The 14,379-nt window shown below is 30.9% G+C and overlaps 1 pseudogene; it reads left to right on the forward strand.

Moving 5' to 3' along the window:
- The first annotated feature begins 246 nt into the window (after positions 1–246).
- LOC140851527 (protein DETOXIFICATION 29-like) overlaps positions 247–14,379 on the forward strand; it is an 89,484-nt pseudogene continuing 75,351 nt past the window's right edge.

Consider the following 14,379-nt stretch of genomic DNA (forward strand, 5'->3'; position numbering starts at 1 on the left):
TATATCTCATTCAAATTCAGGACAAGTTTTTCGTTTTGTTTACTATGTTTATCAAATTGACCTATATAGTCTCTATAATTTGAAAATTTTATTTGTTAATAGCATGACTATTCTTGGATGGACTGTTATGGTTGCTATGGGAGCTAATGCAGCAATAAGGTTTGAATCTGACTATGAATTGTAAATCATATTATCTTCAAAAATATAATTAATTCAATTATACTAATATATATTTCTTTTTTTAAGTGTTAGGGTGTCTAATGAACTTGGGAGCAGGTCACCCAAGGACAGCAAAGTTTTCTGTTATTGTTGTTGTTATAACTTCATTCTTCATAGGCATTTTTCTTTCTTTTATCTTGATAATTACAAGGAAGCAATATCCATCCGCATTTACAAATAGTAATGATGTGAAAGGGTTGTTTATGCTCTCACTCCATTGCTTGCAATATCGATTGTAATCAATAATATTCAACCTGTTCTTTCAGGTATTTAACTCACCTTCTCAATTACAAAATTTCATAGTTTTCTTTTTATTTACACTTTATTTGACAACATGTTATGCTTATGCCATCAAGTATTTACTAATATTATGCTTAGACTTTGCAATGAAAATATCTTTAGAGATATTGTGAACCATATCCATCAAACATATCAAATCCAAAAATATGAGAAATAAATAGAATGTACAATATTTTCACAATAAAAGTCAAAAATTACTTGACATTTTTTTAAAATCTTTGTTCAATCAAGTAAAAATAGTTTGGTAGGGGCATGAAAGTCCTTAGTAGTATTTGATTTTATAGATAAAAAAATTCAAGTTTTTAAAAATTTGTAAGATAATTGCAATGCCCATTGGTGAAGAATGTGAAGAAAATAATTACATGTGAATTCTTGCTATGCTCATGGAATACTAGTTTATGATTTCTAGGAAAACTTATCAGAATACTCTTTTTCTATCATGATTTGTTCCTTTTGATTGATTAATTTTTAACATCACTATCATAAACATTGCTAGATAAATATTGTTAGTAGAAATACTAGAGATATGAGCATTATCAAAATTTTTTGACATTGACTTATGCCATGAATTGAAAGGAAATAACATATAATAATCAAAAAATATAGTTTGTTTTTCATATATCTCCAACTATAAGTTGTTGGATTTGTGCCCTAGAAGCTAATTATTGGCTGACACATTATATAATTCTAGGACCTAAACTTATACTTATAATCTTTTTATTATCAATAAAGGACTTTTTATTTCAATCATATTTGTGTCCATGATTTGTCCTAAAAATTAATAAAGATAATTTTGTATATTCTTAAAAAGTTAAGAATTTGAGACATACATTAATTAATGGTTAATTTCTAAATGCTTCCAATCGAAGGATCGTCACGGAGGACATAATCAATCCATTTGAGATTGGTGCACGATTCATCTCCCTTATAGACAGATTGGGTCTGCGGTATAGAGACACTGGGATGAAGGTACAGATGGTTGTTAGAGAATAACTTGCACTGAGCGTGACCAACATAAGAACCACATGGATGTCTATTCACTCGTCAGCGGTCTTCTCGATGCTACAGTGGTGTGAGTGGTCTTTTGACCTGCGGTGTCATTGACTATTTGAAGTGAGGCTATGGGGTTTGACTATATATTCTCTTGATCTCTAGCCATATGGATCCTTAGATTCAGGTTCGTTATTTAGAGTAGAATGCATCTAAATGGAATCTATTGACCTTGGTAGAAAAGAAGAAGTCTTATGCGATTTGCGAGACTGAGTTCAAAAAGTCTTTGACCAAAGAAAATGTGAATACTGAAAAAGAGTTTCTATGAAATTCATAAATAAACTCAAGTCGAGCCAATCTAGCATATAACTGACAATGGGATCTGATGAATTCTCCATGACCTCCGTCAAGTTGGGACTCATGATAGAAGGACTGAATCATACGATAACTGCACCTAAAAGTTCATACTTTCATTCAATTAGATTGTCATTACATACTGCTAGGTGTCACTGATGGATTGTGAGTTTTATTAGGCATCATCTTGATGATCGATGGCCCTCGAAGGATAGAATTGAAAATATTTCAATCCATCAAAAAGAGTTTCGATGATGTTGTGATAGAGATCACAATATATCTCACTACCAGATATAATGGAACCTATGAGGCCACAAATTAAGAGATTTAATCTCGAATTTATCAATTGAAACTTATGAAGTTCCAATTGGATTAGGATTTATTAAAATCCTATTAGGTTTATGAGAACTATGCTAGCACACAGTTAAACCTAATTTTTCTCGAACTTCTATTTGATCAAGTCTATAGTCTTGAACCTAACCTAAATCTATTTAGATTTAATTGGGCTCTTAATTATGAGCCCAAGAGAATTTGATTAAGTCAATTGGTTGGTATAATTATCCTAACATTATCTCTTCTTTATCTCTTAATTATCTTTTAGTGTGAATGTGGAATAGATGAAAGATTGGGTGGCACCTTCCTTCTCTTTTGGTAGGAATTGGGTGCCAAATCCTAGAGGGGCCCACCCCCTCTTATGTGGCATGGCATGGAGGAGAGAGAGTGGGGCCACGCCCCCTCTTATTTGGATAGAAACCCTATTGTGGGGCACCAAGAGTTGGTGCCCAACTACCTGATATGTATTTTTAGGATGCCTCTTGACATGCTTAAAAGGGCTGATGATATACCATTTATATCTGATTTTAATTGAAATAAATCAGATTAAAAAGGTAGAGGATTCTTATGAAATAAGGATCTACCCTTTTAATATAAATAATTCCTATTTTGTGTTAGGATAGTGCCTATATAAAGGGTATGTCTTTAGGGTTACTAGCTAATTGATTTTTGATGAAAAATCTCTCTCTCTCTCTGTTCTCCATGCCTCCTCTCCTCCTCTTTTTCTTTCCACACCCAAGAGTTGGGTGTCCCCTTTTTTCACATGCCAAGAGGTACTGCTTTGTCTTCAAGAGTGAAGAACGAGGAGGAGAAGAAAAAGAAGACTGCTGATCAAGGAGTTGATCCCGCAGTCCAGATCAAGGTGTTGATTAAAGTGCTCAAGGCTAAGATTCTTTTTGAGAAAAGAGTATTCTACAAGGAGAAATTAGTTCAAAATTGATCCTAATGGATATCTATAGAGCCGGATACGTGTGCGGCTCGAGCATCTACGAATCCATGATCATCAGAAGCAGTGAATATCTATCGCACCAAGGTAATGAGATCAGATCTCATATTTATTTCTAAATTCTAGATTATATATATGTGTTTTCTTCGAGGATTGGGTAGGATTAGATTTGATCTCTTGCATGTGGGGTTAAGGAGTTTAATCCGTTTTGTTTTCCGATGCGTATTTCAAAAATTTTGAAATCTACATATGCTGCCTACCGATTTTCTAAGATAAGTAACAAAAAATTTCTGGCACATACTAATTAATTCACTTTGTAATGAGAAACTCAAGTCTTGCATCGAAAAATAAATAGCTTGAGATTTGATTAGAATAGTGAATTGGAATTTGCATATAAAAATAGGTTATTTGGGTATTTGGTTGGATTAAGAGATCTTCTAATTAATATGTGTATAAACATCACAAATTTCTTCGAATAATTATTTTTCAAAACCACCATATTTTAATCTAGTAGTTTTTGTCGAATACCAATGTACTAATATTATGTTGCTTGTTTAAGCACATTCAAATCCATTGTTTACACATGGATCTATTAAATTCCTGTATTGTTGCATAGGACATATTGCTCTAGAATTTTTAACTTGTTGCATAACTAACTGTTAGTTTTTCTACAACCCCAACAGTCAATGTTTTGCTTGTCAAATTCTTTAAAGCCTATGATTAATATTGATTCCTTTTTCTCATTTAACTACAGCTTCAATCATGTAATTTGTCACTTAATTTGGGCTATGAATGGAAATTTGTTAAAAAAAACAATATTTTGCTTTCACGAGTGATTGTCTTGCCATAAAACTCAAAATAATTGCTGATAATTAATGCCTTTCAGTACTTCTGGTATTAATAATATGGTTAGCATATTTAAGGAGTTAAAGCAAGTTCACTATTGAAACAACATTTTTGATAAAGTAAGAATATACTATTGATATCTTAAAATAATTTCTTTACTTCATACTCATTTAAGTACACCAAGATGGGAAGAATTTCTGGATGGAAGATAAAACTAGTCTCCTTGAGTAGACATAATTTGTTGACAATGATAATATTATAGAGTTTTCAAACTTGCTGATTAATGCAGCTTTTTTTATCCAAGTAAAGAAAGCTTATAGCTGCTAGAGGAAAATTTTAACCTTTGGATGATAAATTGATGGCAGAGAACTTTAGATAATATAAGAGGGTTTTATGTTGTCAAAATAATAGATACTAATAAATCTTAGAAAGATATTTGTCACCATTGTAAGGGCAAGAAAGCTAAAACTATCTCACACTGGTTGAAAAGTATGGGTTCCAATGTCATTCATCTAGCCTAAACATGTCAAAGTCTTAGTGTGTGTGTGTGTATATATATAGCCTAAGCATGTCAAAAACTTAGTGTGTGTGTGCGTGTATACTCACCCATATACATACATTATACATCATATTTGCATTTATATGTATGTACATAAACATAGATGCATGTGACCACATAATTAGGAACCTTATATGCAAGGTAGATTGAAAAGTCCATGGTAGAATATTTGGTGGCATGCAATTCATTAGGTTGCAAGGCCCCGTTCAAACTACATTGCTGCACAATGGAGATCCTATAAAGTGATTTTAACATATTAATATTGGAAGCAGATAGCAAGGAATAGCAGGGACCTCTACCTTTATGAAGAGCAAACCAAGGTAGTCTAGAACCAAGCATCTTATAAAAAATTATAGGTCTGTAATCAAAATAAAGGACTGCTCAACACATTTAGTTCACTTAGAATCTCTATCAACCATATGTTAAAAAAAAAAAAAAAGGGAGAAGGAGGAGGAGGAGGTAAGAAATTAATTAACTAGTAGGTGTTCGACCATGTATAAAATCTTTGGAGGAGGTTAACATGAATGAGAATGGCGGCCTCTATTTTATACTAGATATATTCAGTCCTCCTAACTAGAGTCAGATTCTCTTATATACAGTTACAGAGATCGGTTTCAGTACATATTTTAGATGTCTAAGTTGCGAGTGAGTGTGGGAGAGGAGGCGGGTGAAGAGAAGTGAAGCTATAGGAAAATTTGGGAAATTATAATGTGTGACGCGAGATTTCTAAGAGATTTCTGGAATATTCCATCTAGTAGGTATAAATGATAGAATGGATTTAATATACCTAGTAAAAGGGTGTGCTCAGTGTTGAAGTCAGCAAGGGCAGCTAGATGACATTTTTACCCACATCCATTTTTATAATATCCTTGAATCCCTTCTAAATTAGGAATTGTGTTCCCATCAAACTTAACAATGTATAATAAGTTGAGTTTGACTGGCATTTTGAGACAAGAAACTGGCCATCTGTGACTAAAATAACACCAACAAGTTTGTAAAATTGATGCTAACATGTTGCTCATTGAGGTCATTATTTGATTAGGAGAGTATCAAATCCGATGTTGTGTAACAAAGTAATGGTATATCCAGAAGATGCACCAGCGATCAAGGGCTTGATGTGATACATCCTGCTCCTTGACCTAGTATGATGTATTGTAACAGATTGAAAATAATATGATATTTCTCCTAAATCAGATGATTAACTTTGTTAGTAATTTATAGTAAGCAGTGCAAGATTGAATTTACAGTATTGAAAATGTCAATGACTTGTAATACAACTATGCTTATTCTAGTTCTGTCATTTGATGCCACTCATGTGGGAAGCCTCATAGCCCTTTTACAATGAATTTTATTGCTAAAGCTTTGAAAGCAAACTACATATTACTGCTTTGATCCTTAAGTTTATATGCTGGTAAATTCCATCTTGGGAAATCATTTGTCAGGAGGAAATAAAATAGAGGGAAGCTCCAATGAATCTTTAGTCAGTTTATTTGGGACGAAGAACTCTAGCTAGTTCATATAGGCAAGAGTGAAATACAAGGATATATGTACCATGCACAAAATTGATCTCCAAGATTTATTTATAATCCTATCAAATGCAAAGGACCAAGATGTTATCAATAACAGGCATATATGCCAAGCTTAGCTGGCCTAAATTAATGGATTAAAATGACAGAGTGCATTGGTTAAACAATATAGAGAAAAAGGTACTGGATGGAAATAAACATGAATAGGCAAATGTATAGGTGGTTTGCCTCGATAGAAAGTTACAGATTGCTGGCAGTTTTCCTTCGTAGATCTGAACCTGGACAAATTATATCCTTGCCTTGAAGTCCGTGGAAATTTATGTTAGAGACCATGGCTTTAAAAATACTAGGATCAATAATGAATTGAATAGTAGTGAAATGTGATAGCATCATACAAACTATCGTAAAATAAATCTTGCAGGGTTATTGCATTGGGTTGCTATATTTCATAGGTATGCGCAGCTAGTCTTCAAGCAAGATACAAATGACTAATAGATGAGATTGCATGACAGATGTGATACATTAAGAGCTTCAGACAAGTAATTATAAGATTATGGAGCCTATGTTGAACAATATTTTCCATCTTTTCTTTGCATCACATAAGAACTGTCTCTTGCAAACTTACCATGCATGAGAAAGTATTTTCTGTAGTGAACTTAGACAACCTAGCCATTTCCTAACTATATTGAATAATCTCATTACCATCAGATTGAGCTATTTATAAAATGTTCAATCATGTAGTTCTCTAACAAACATTTGTTGTAAACAATAGTATTGGGAAATTGTTCAGTCTCTTATGTAGATATTATCATTACCTAACAATAGCAATAACTGATGATAACAGGTGTGGCCATTGGAGCAGGGTGGCAAGCATTGGTCGCATATGTGAACATTGCTTGCTACTATATATTTGGCATTCCTCTAGGCCTTATAATGGGTTATAAGCTTGACATGGGTGTTCAGGTAAATACATTTCTCTTTCTCCTACTATTGCATGTGGTTATTCCCTGTCCCAATCAGTAGCAATAGATTTCAAGACTAGAATGTATGAACATCATCCATTATTGGGCCTCTAGCTTAAATAGTATGTGACATGAAAGAAACTCATGATTGTTACCTCAAAGAATTTCCATATTTATGCTTTATTCACATCACTATAATTGTCCGACATACGCTAGTATTTTTCTTATTTTGGCCTTTGATTAACTTTAATTGCAGGGAATTTGGTGTGGAATGTTATCAGGCACTATCGTACAAACACTAATTCTATTCTGGATGACATATCGGACAAATTGGAATAAAGAGGTACATAAGTTATGTACTTTTTTTTGTACAGTGAATACCGCTGTTCTTTAATATTCTATCAAAAAATATGTAATTTGATATCTTATCTAATACCACATCCATATAAGAAAAAAAAAGATATTAATTTTATTCGAAAGTAGATGATTTAGTTTCACCCCTATAACGCCTTGTTTAAAAGGTTTTTGGAGTGCCTAAAGAGTACTTTTGACATTCCAAAAATACTTTTTTGATAAAAAATCAAAAAATATTTTTGATTATACTAGAAAGCTGATCAGGATCTACTTGAAAAAAGCTTCATTTTAGAGTTTCTTTCCAAAAGTACTTTTTGACCGATATTAAAAAATTATTTTAATTTATATAAAATTTTTTAGATGACTAAAATACAACTAATAAATCTCATGATTATATATTATATCATATCATATTATATTATTATACGATAAATATATATATTAACATAAATTAATATTATGATATATATAATATATAATATAATCTATTACAGTATTATTATATTATAAAATATAATCTAATGCAATAATATTTAAAATAATGTAATATTATTATATTATAATAAAATTATATAATTTATTACATTATATTACATTATCTATTATATTATAGCTATACTATATTACAATATTATATTATATGATATAATTATAATAATATTATATGATAGCTATATTATATTATAATATTATTTATATGATATGATAATAATATCGTATAATATAATAATATTTTTAGAATATAACATATTTTCATTATAAACATATAATGTATCTATTACAGTATTATTATATTATAATAATACAATCAAACATAATAATATATTAATAATAATATAATATTATATGATATTATAATATTGTATTACATTATATGATAATAATATCATATAATATAATAATATTTTAATATATAATAAGATATAATATTATATTATATTATTCTTTATATGTATTCACATTATATAATATCTTTTATTATCATTTTATTATATCAAAGTATTTTTTATTTTAGTTATCAAATATATGTTTAAGTTTTAATGTACTTTATAAATATGGTTACTAAATAGCAAAGAAAACTCTACTCCCAAAAGCTCTATTACCAATAACATCCCAAATAGAGCTTAAATCAGCAATATTTTGTTTCTCACACAATACAAAGTAATCATCAAATTGTTCTATTTATATTCATATTGCATTATGTTTTCACATCGGCATATCAGGTTATGTAGAATATCATATTTACCAGTTATATGTATCATCAAAAATGATATTGCATCTCAGGCTTCAATAGCTGAGGAAAGGATAAGAAGATTGGGTGGAGAACTAGAAGAAGAGGCAATGCTCTAGAGAGGTAAAATAAGGGCAAATAAAGCACATGAGTAGCCTTCAGGAGTTCTTTTTAAAATTTTATTTTATTTTATGAGTAACAAACAATGTGTAACAAACATTTCGTTCACTGATTCTTACAAAAGGAACAACATCTTATTAAACTTGATCTCCTCTTTTTATAAGTAGAGATAATAAACAAACATTTGAAGACCTTCAAAATGTATATACATAAATGCATGTACATAATAATATATAATATTATATTATAGTATTCTTCACCATATAATGTTATGTAATATTTTTTTTATTATCATTTTATTATTCTAAAAATATTTTTTTATTTTAGTTACTAAATATATGTTAAAGTTTCAAAGTACTTTATAAATATGATTATCAAATAACAATCATCATTTTGAAAAACTCTACTCCAAAAGCTATTGTACCAACAATAATCCCAAGCAGAGCTTAAGTCAGCAATATCTTGTTTCTCATAGAATACAAAGTAATCATCAAATTATTTCTGTCATTTAGGTGAAGAGTTGAATTAAGAATTCTCTTTCTTCATCATCAATTGAATCACTGATCGTGACCCAGAATTCTATTTTATCATCAATCCAATCACCATTCATGTTTTTTCTTTTTCTTATCATTGAATAGATCTCTTTACTTATATGACTTAAATATCTCGTATTTCTCAAAAAAGTGATTTGATTGATGGGATTTGATATGATACTTATGAGATCGATGAGATTGATATTCAAATATTTCTTCTTAGAAAGCATTGATTTGACCCCATAAGCAGGACCACCACCCAATAGCATGTTGCCACCAGAAGTAGAACCCATATTTCTTCTAGAGAATCTCCTAATTGTTTCAGAGTAACTAGAAGGAGATTCTTTAATCAAAAGAATTCAATTCAGATATAGAATACCTATCCAGAAGTTTTCACAACTCGATCATGTATGATGGAATCATCAAAGATTTGATTTGTTCTAACTCTGTCTATAACTCACTAGAGGCTTGAGAAACAAAAAAAAGATATATACGAATGAGATATCCAGCAACAAGAAGAAGGAAAAAAATTGAATAGAGGAACTCCTGAGCATTTGTTGGTCTCAGATGTATCTATATCAATGGAATGGGTGACTTATTATTTCGATGAATATTTCTTTGAATAAAAGAATATTCTGTAAACACTTACTTGAACATTTACTCGAAATCGCACTTATCAGAGTTCATTGTGGAAGAATCTTCTGAGAAATTAGTCATGCTGATCTATGCATAATATCATAAAAAATGGATACAAATTTTGACTGCTACTTAGTATCGTGATGGATCTGAAAAGTATCATTATTCGGTAATAGGAATATTGAAAAAAAGAGTCTGTGCACCAATATCTACCATAAAAGGTCCAAGTCATAACAAATGAGAAGCTATACGGCTCAGCTCCAGCATAATTACTCTGATAGAACTTGCTATATGTTCATATTTCATTATGATTTCACATCGGCATATCAGGTTTATGTAGAATCTCATGTTTACCAGCTATATGTATCATCAAAAATGATATTGCATCTCAAGCTTCAATAGATGAGGAAGGATAAGAAAAGGGGATAGAGAACCAAAAGAGGATGCAACGAGAGGTTAAACAAAGGGCAAATAAAGCACATGATGAAAGAATAATGCCCTACAAGCCAATCGTATGTGCGATGCAATGAGATATTTTTCTATATTTTATCTTTCAAACTCATGTATTTGATATTAATTATTAATAAAATTAGATATTTTATTTTATTATATGCTGTATCTTAATACTTTTTAAGATTATAATGAACTTCATAGATTAGGATAATGATTTAGGGTCATGATGAGATCATGCCAGTGAGATCTAAATCCTTGATAGTCTTAATCTAAAATATTTTTAGTCATAGGATCATTGAGTCGGGGATCAATCATACCGGTAAGACCGGTACATCCTATGTATGCTCGATGGAGAGGATGGTTGATCTCACAATCACTTATATGGTGATACTAATATGAAAATATGGATGCTCGTTAGATAATGAGTTCACTGAATTGATCTATCCAGAGATCATTTGATGGAGTCTTATATGCTTATCAGTTGATTGTTCTCTAGTGGGAGTAGTGCAAGTGATCCTCAGATCTAACATCACCATGCTACTTATGCATATGAATCTATATTTTGGTTTATTCTCTAGCTTGGTTCTTTGAGCTTTGTGTGAGGTGTTTTGGATATGGTGCAGTGTACATAGAGCTTGTGAGTGGTTAACAAGGAATCGATCACTCTTTAAAAGATGAGCGAACATCCTATGTGATCTCATAAGTTGATGATTCAAGAAGTTTTTGGCCAAAACAGGATGATAATTAGAAAAAAATTTTAAGGTATCATCAACTGAATCATCACCTTCTAATCGAGATACATATAAATAAATATTTGGGCTAGACATGATTTTATGCCCATAGCTCATCTAGAATGTTGTATGATCGAAAGATTGAATTGCACGGTAACTTGTCATTGAAGGATATTTTTTATATCTTCATCAAATTTTATGCCTTCAGGATAGTTATGATATATTACTAGACATCAATCTTGACTTGTAGATTCATAAAAATTAAAAATATTTAATTTAAAAATTAATAAGAAAATGTTCTGACTTATTGATGCATTTGGACTGACCTAACATAATCGAATTTATTTAGATCATGAGCCTGAGTCCACTACTAGCTAGATATGGAACCCAATGGGTCATACACTTTAAAATTTGATCTTGATTTGATCTAATTAGATTTATTGTGAATCCTATGGGTTAAATTATCATGCTAGAACATGAATTAATCCAAGTTCCCAATTAGGTTTAGTTCAAAGATGTTTAAGCCAACCCTAAGCTTGATGCCTTGACCTAATGGGATTAGGTTCAAACCTTAAGACATTAGATGGCTTAACTTTTTAACATGAAAGTGTTCCATGCTGATCCTACTTTCTCCATGCTAAACCATGCACAAATAAATGAAATCACCCAAAATAAATGGTGCCTAGAAGGAATAGTCCTTCTGGGCTACTCCTCTTAACAAACCTTCCTTAAATCCTATGCCATATTTATTCCATGCCATATGGATGGCGCCTTGGTTTTTGGAGGCACAGAAGAGGAGGAGTCCTATATGAAGGCTCTTCCATGCCATAAGTTATCACATGGTGAATTAAATCACCGTGTGAGAAAAATAAGCACCAAAGGTTGGCGTCCCTTGGGAGTGTGTGGCGCCCCTTCTTTTCCTATTTAAAGGGGGTGCTACATCAAGTCTTGGCATGTATTCCCTGAGTAGATTAGGCATGGGATTTTGTGAGAAAAAAATAAAAAAAACTAGAAAAGAAAAGAAAGAAAAAGAAAAAAAAGGAGAGAAAAATAGAAAGAAAAGACAAGAGAGAAAAGGAAAGGTAAGGGTTGCTAATCCTAGGGTTCAGTTTTTCCAATAGTTGGATTTCTAAATCAAATATAGATGGCAAGATCTTTTGAGAAAAAATTTCTGGTGTGGCCCTAGTAGAGATTTGAAGGCAATTAGGTGGTGGTGTGTTTCATCCTTAAGAAGGAATTTGGCAGTGAACTTGTGAAGAAGGTTGTAGCACTACATCAAATTGGGAAGAGCCCTGATCAATCCTATACGGATCACCATTGGAGGACATCTACTTTGGTATCTTGTGGAGATTATTCTTTTACCGGATCATCATCTTCCAGGAAGGTATAATTTTCTACCTAATATGTATGCTTGATTTGTTTGATTGAAATCTACATGGTAGTCCTAGGGTTTGTGTTCCGATTGACTTATTTTAAGTATTAAAACTTTCTTTTTGATTAAAAATTTTAAAACCATATTCCGCTACGCAACCAAAACCCAACACTTGAGTATCCTTTAAGAGTTATTTTTAAAATTTTATTTTGTTTTTATGAGTAACAAACAATGTGTAACAAATATTTGGTTCACCTATTCTTACGAAAGGAACAACATCTTATCAGACTTGATCTTCGCTTTTTATAAGTAGAAACAATAAACAAACATGTTCATAAAGACCTTCAAAATATATATACATAAATACGTGCATACACACACACACATATACATTTACATTTACATAGATACATATGTATATGTGTGTATGTATTTATATGATTATGTATGTGCATGTATGTGTGCGTCTATATACACATACATACACATACATACATACATACATATATATATATATATATATATATATATATATACACACACATATGCATACATACATACATATACATACATACATAAATACTAAAAATATTCAAACATACATATATATATATATTGTCATGCCTTTAATCTAAGATCACAAATTGAGGTTCCTATTAATTACTAAATACTTATAGAAAATTTTTCTCACAAGCATATAAGGCATCATATCATGATATCATAAAGTAAGTAATAAATAAATAATAAATTAATTAAATATAAAATCTAAATAACTAGAAATCCAAACTTCAATTTCTTCAAAATTTTAGCAATATTCAAGGCCTTACATTAGAATTTAAGAAATCCTAATCTAGGATGAATCAAACTTTGCTTCTAATCACTCTCCCAAAGCAAAATCCCATGGTAGCTTAGTTTTTAGGATCTATAAAAGTAGTAAAACATGCAATAATGAGCTAGATAACCAAATAAACAATGAATACTTCAACTAGGTTAATCAGATAATAAATTAAATAATTATTTACATAATATAAACATATGGAATTCATTAGTTCAAAATCAAATTCAAATATTCAGTATTATCAAAATATTATACATGTCAAATTCATTCTTTTTAAAAATTTAAATTTCATTCACGAATCTAATTTCTTTCAAAACATCAAATTCATCTCATCAACCATGAGTTATGACTATATTTTTCTAAAGTAGAACCATAATACGATCCATGTTCTTGCAATGTGCTGTGCATCATCTCATGACAAAGTCTTTCAGTACTGCAAAGCTATTTATGATATGCGACATATATTGTTGGATTGTAGATATTTTGCATGTAGATTTTAAAATAATTTTGAAAAATAAACAGTGTAAGACTAGATTAAATTATATTTAATCTTACACATGTATAGATCTAAATCTTATACATATAAATCTAGTTCATCTGATGATAAATAAGATATAAAGCATCTGATTTTAAAAAATAAAATTAAATATGTGATCAGATCATATACCTGAATCACTGAACTTCTTCTTCAGATCCGAATTTGAAAATATCTTCAGATTCTGGAGTAGCCACGCACATATCCGATCTCTACGGATATCCATACGAGATCTGATCTGATCGAAGGTTCTTTGATCTCTTCGAAGTGCTAGCTCCTTTATCGAGATCACTTCCTTGATGGTTGGAATGGATCTTCTTCTAATCTCAAAGATAATCTCAAGAAAGAAGAAGATAAGGAGGAAGAAAAGAGGAGAAGAAAGAAGAATAGACCTCTCTTTTCTCTTCTCTCTAAAATCCCATCCCCAAGAGGAGCCCACGCCCCAAGAGCCCAAGATTTCTTATCTCTTCTCCATGCCCCATGAGGAACCCACGCCCCAATAGCCCACACCCAAGAGGATTTTTGATTTCTTCTCTATGCC

The sequence above is a fragment of the Elaeis guineensis genome, chromosome 9, assembly GCF_000442705.2.
Source record: "Elaeis guineensis isolate ETL-2024a chromosome 9, EG11, whole genome shotgun sequence".
Lineage (NCBI taxonomy): Eukaryota > Viridiplantae > Streptophyta > Magnoliopsida > Arecales > Arecaceae > Elaeis > Elaeis guineensis.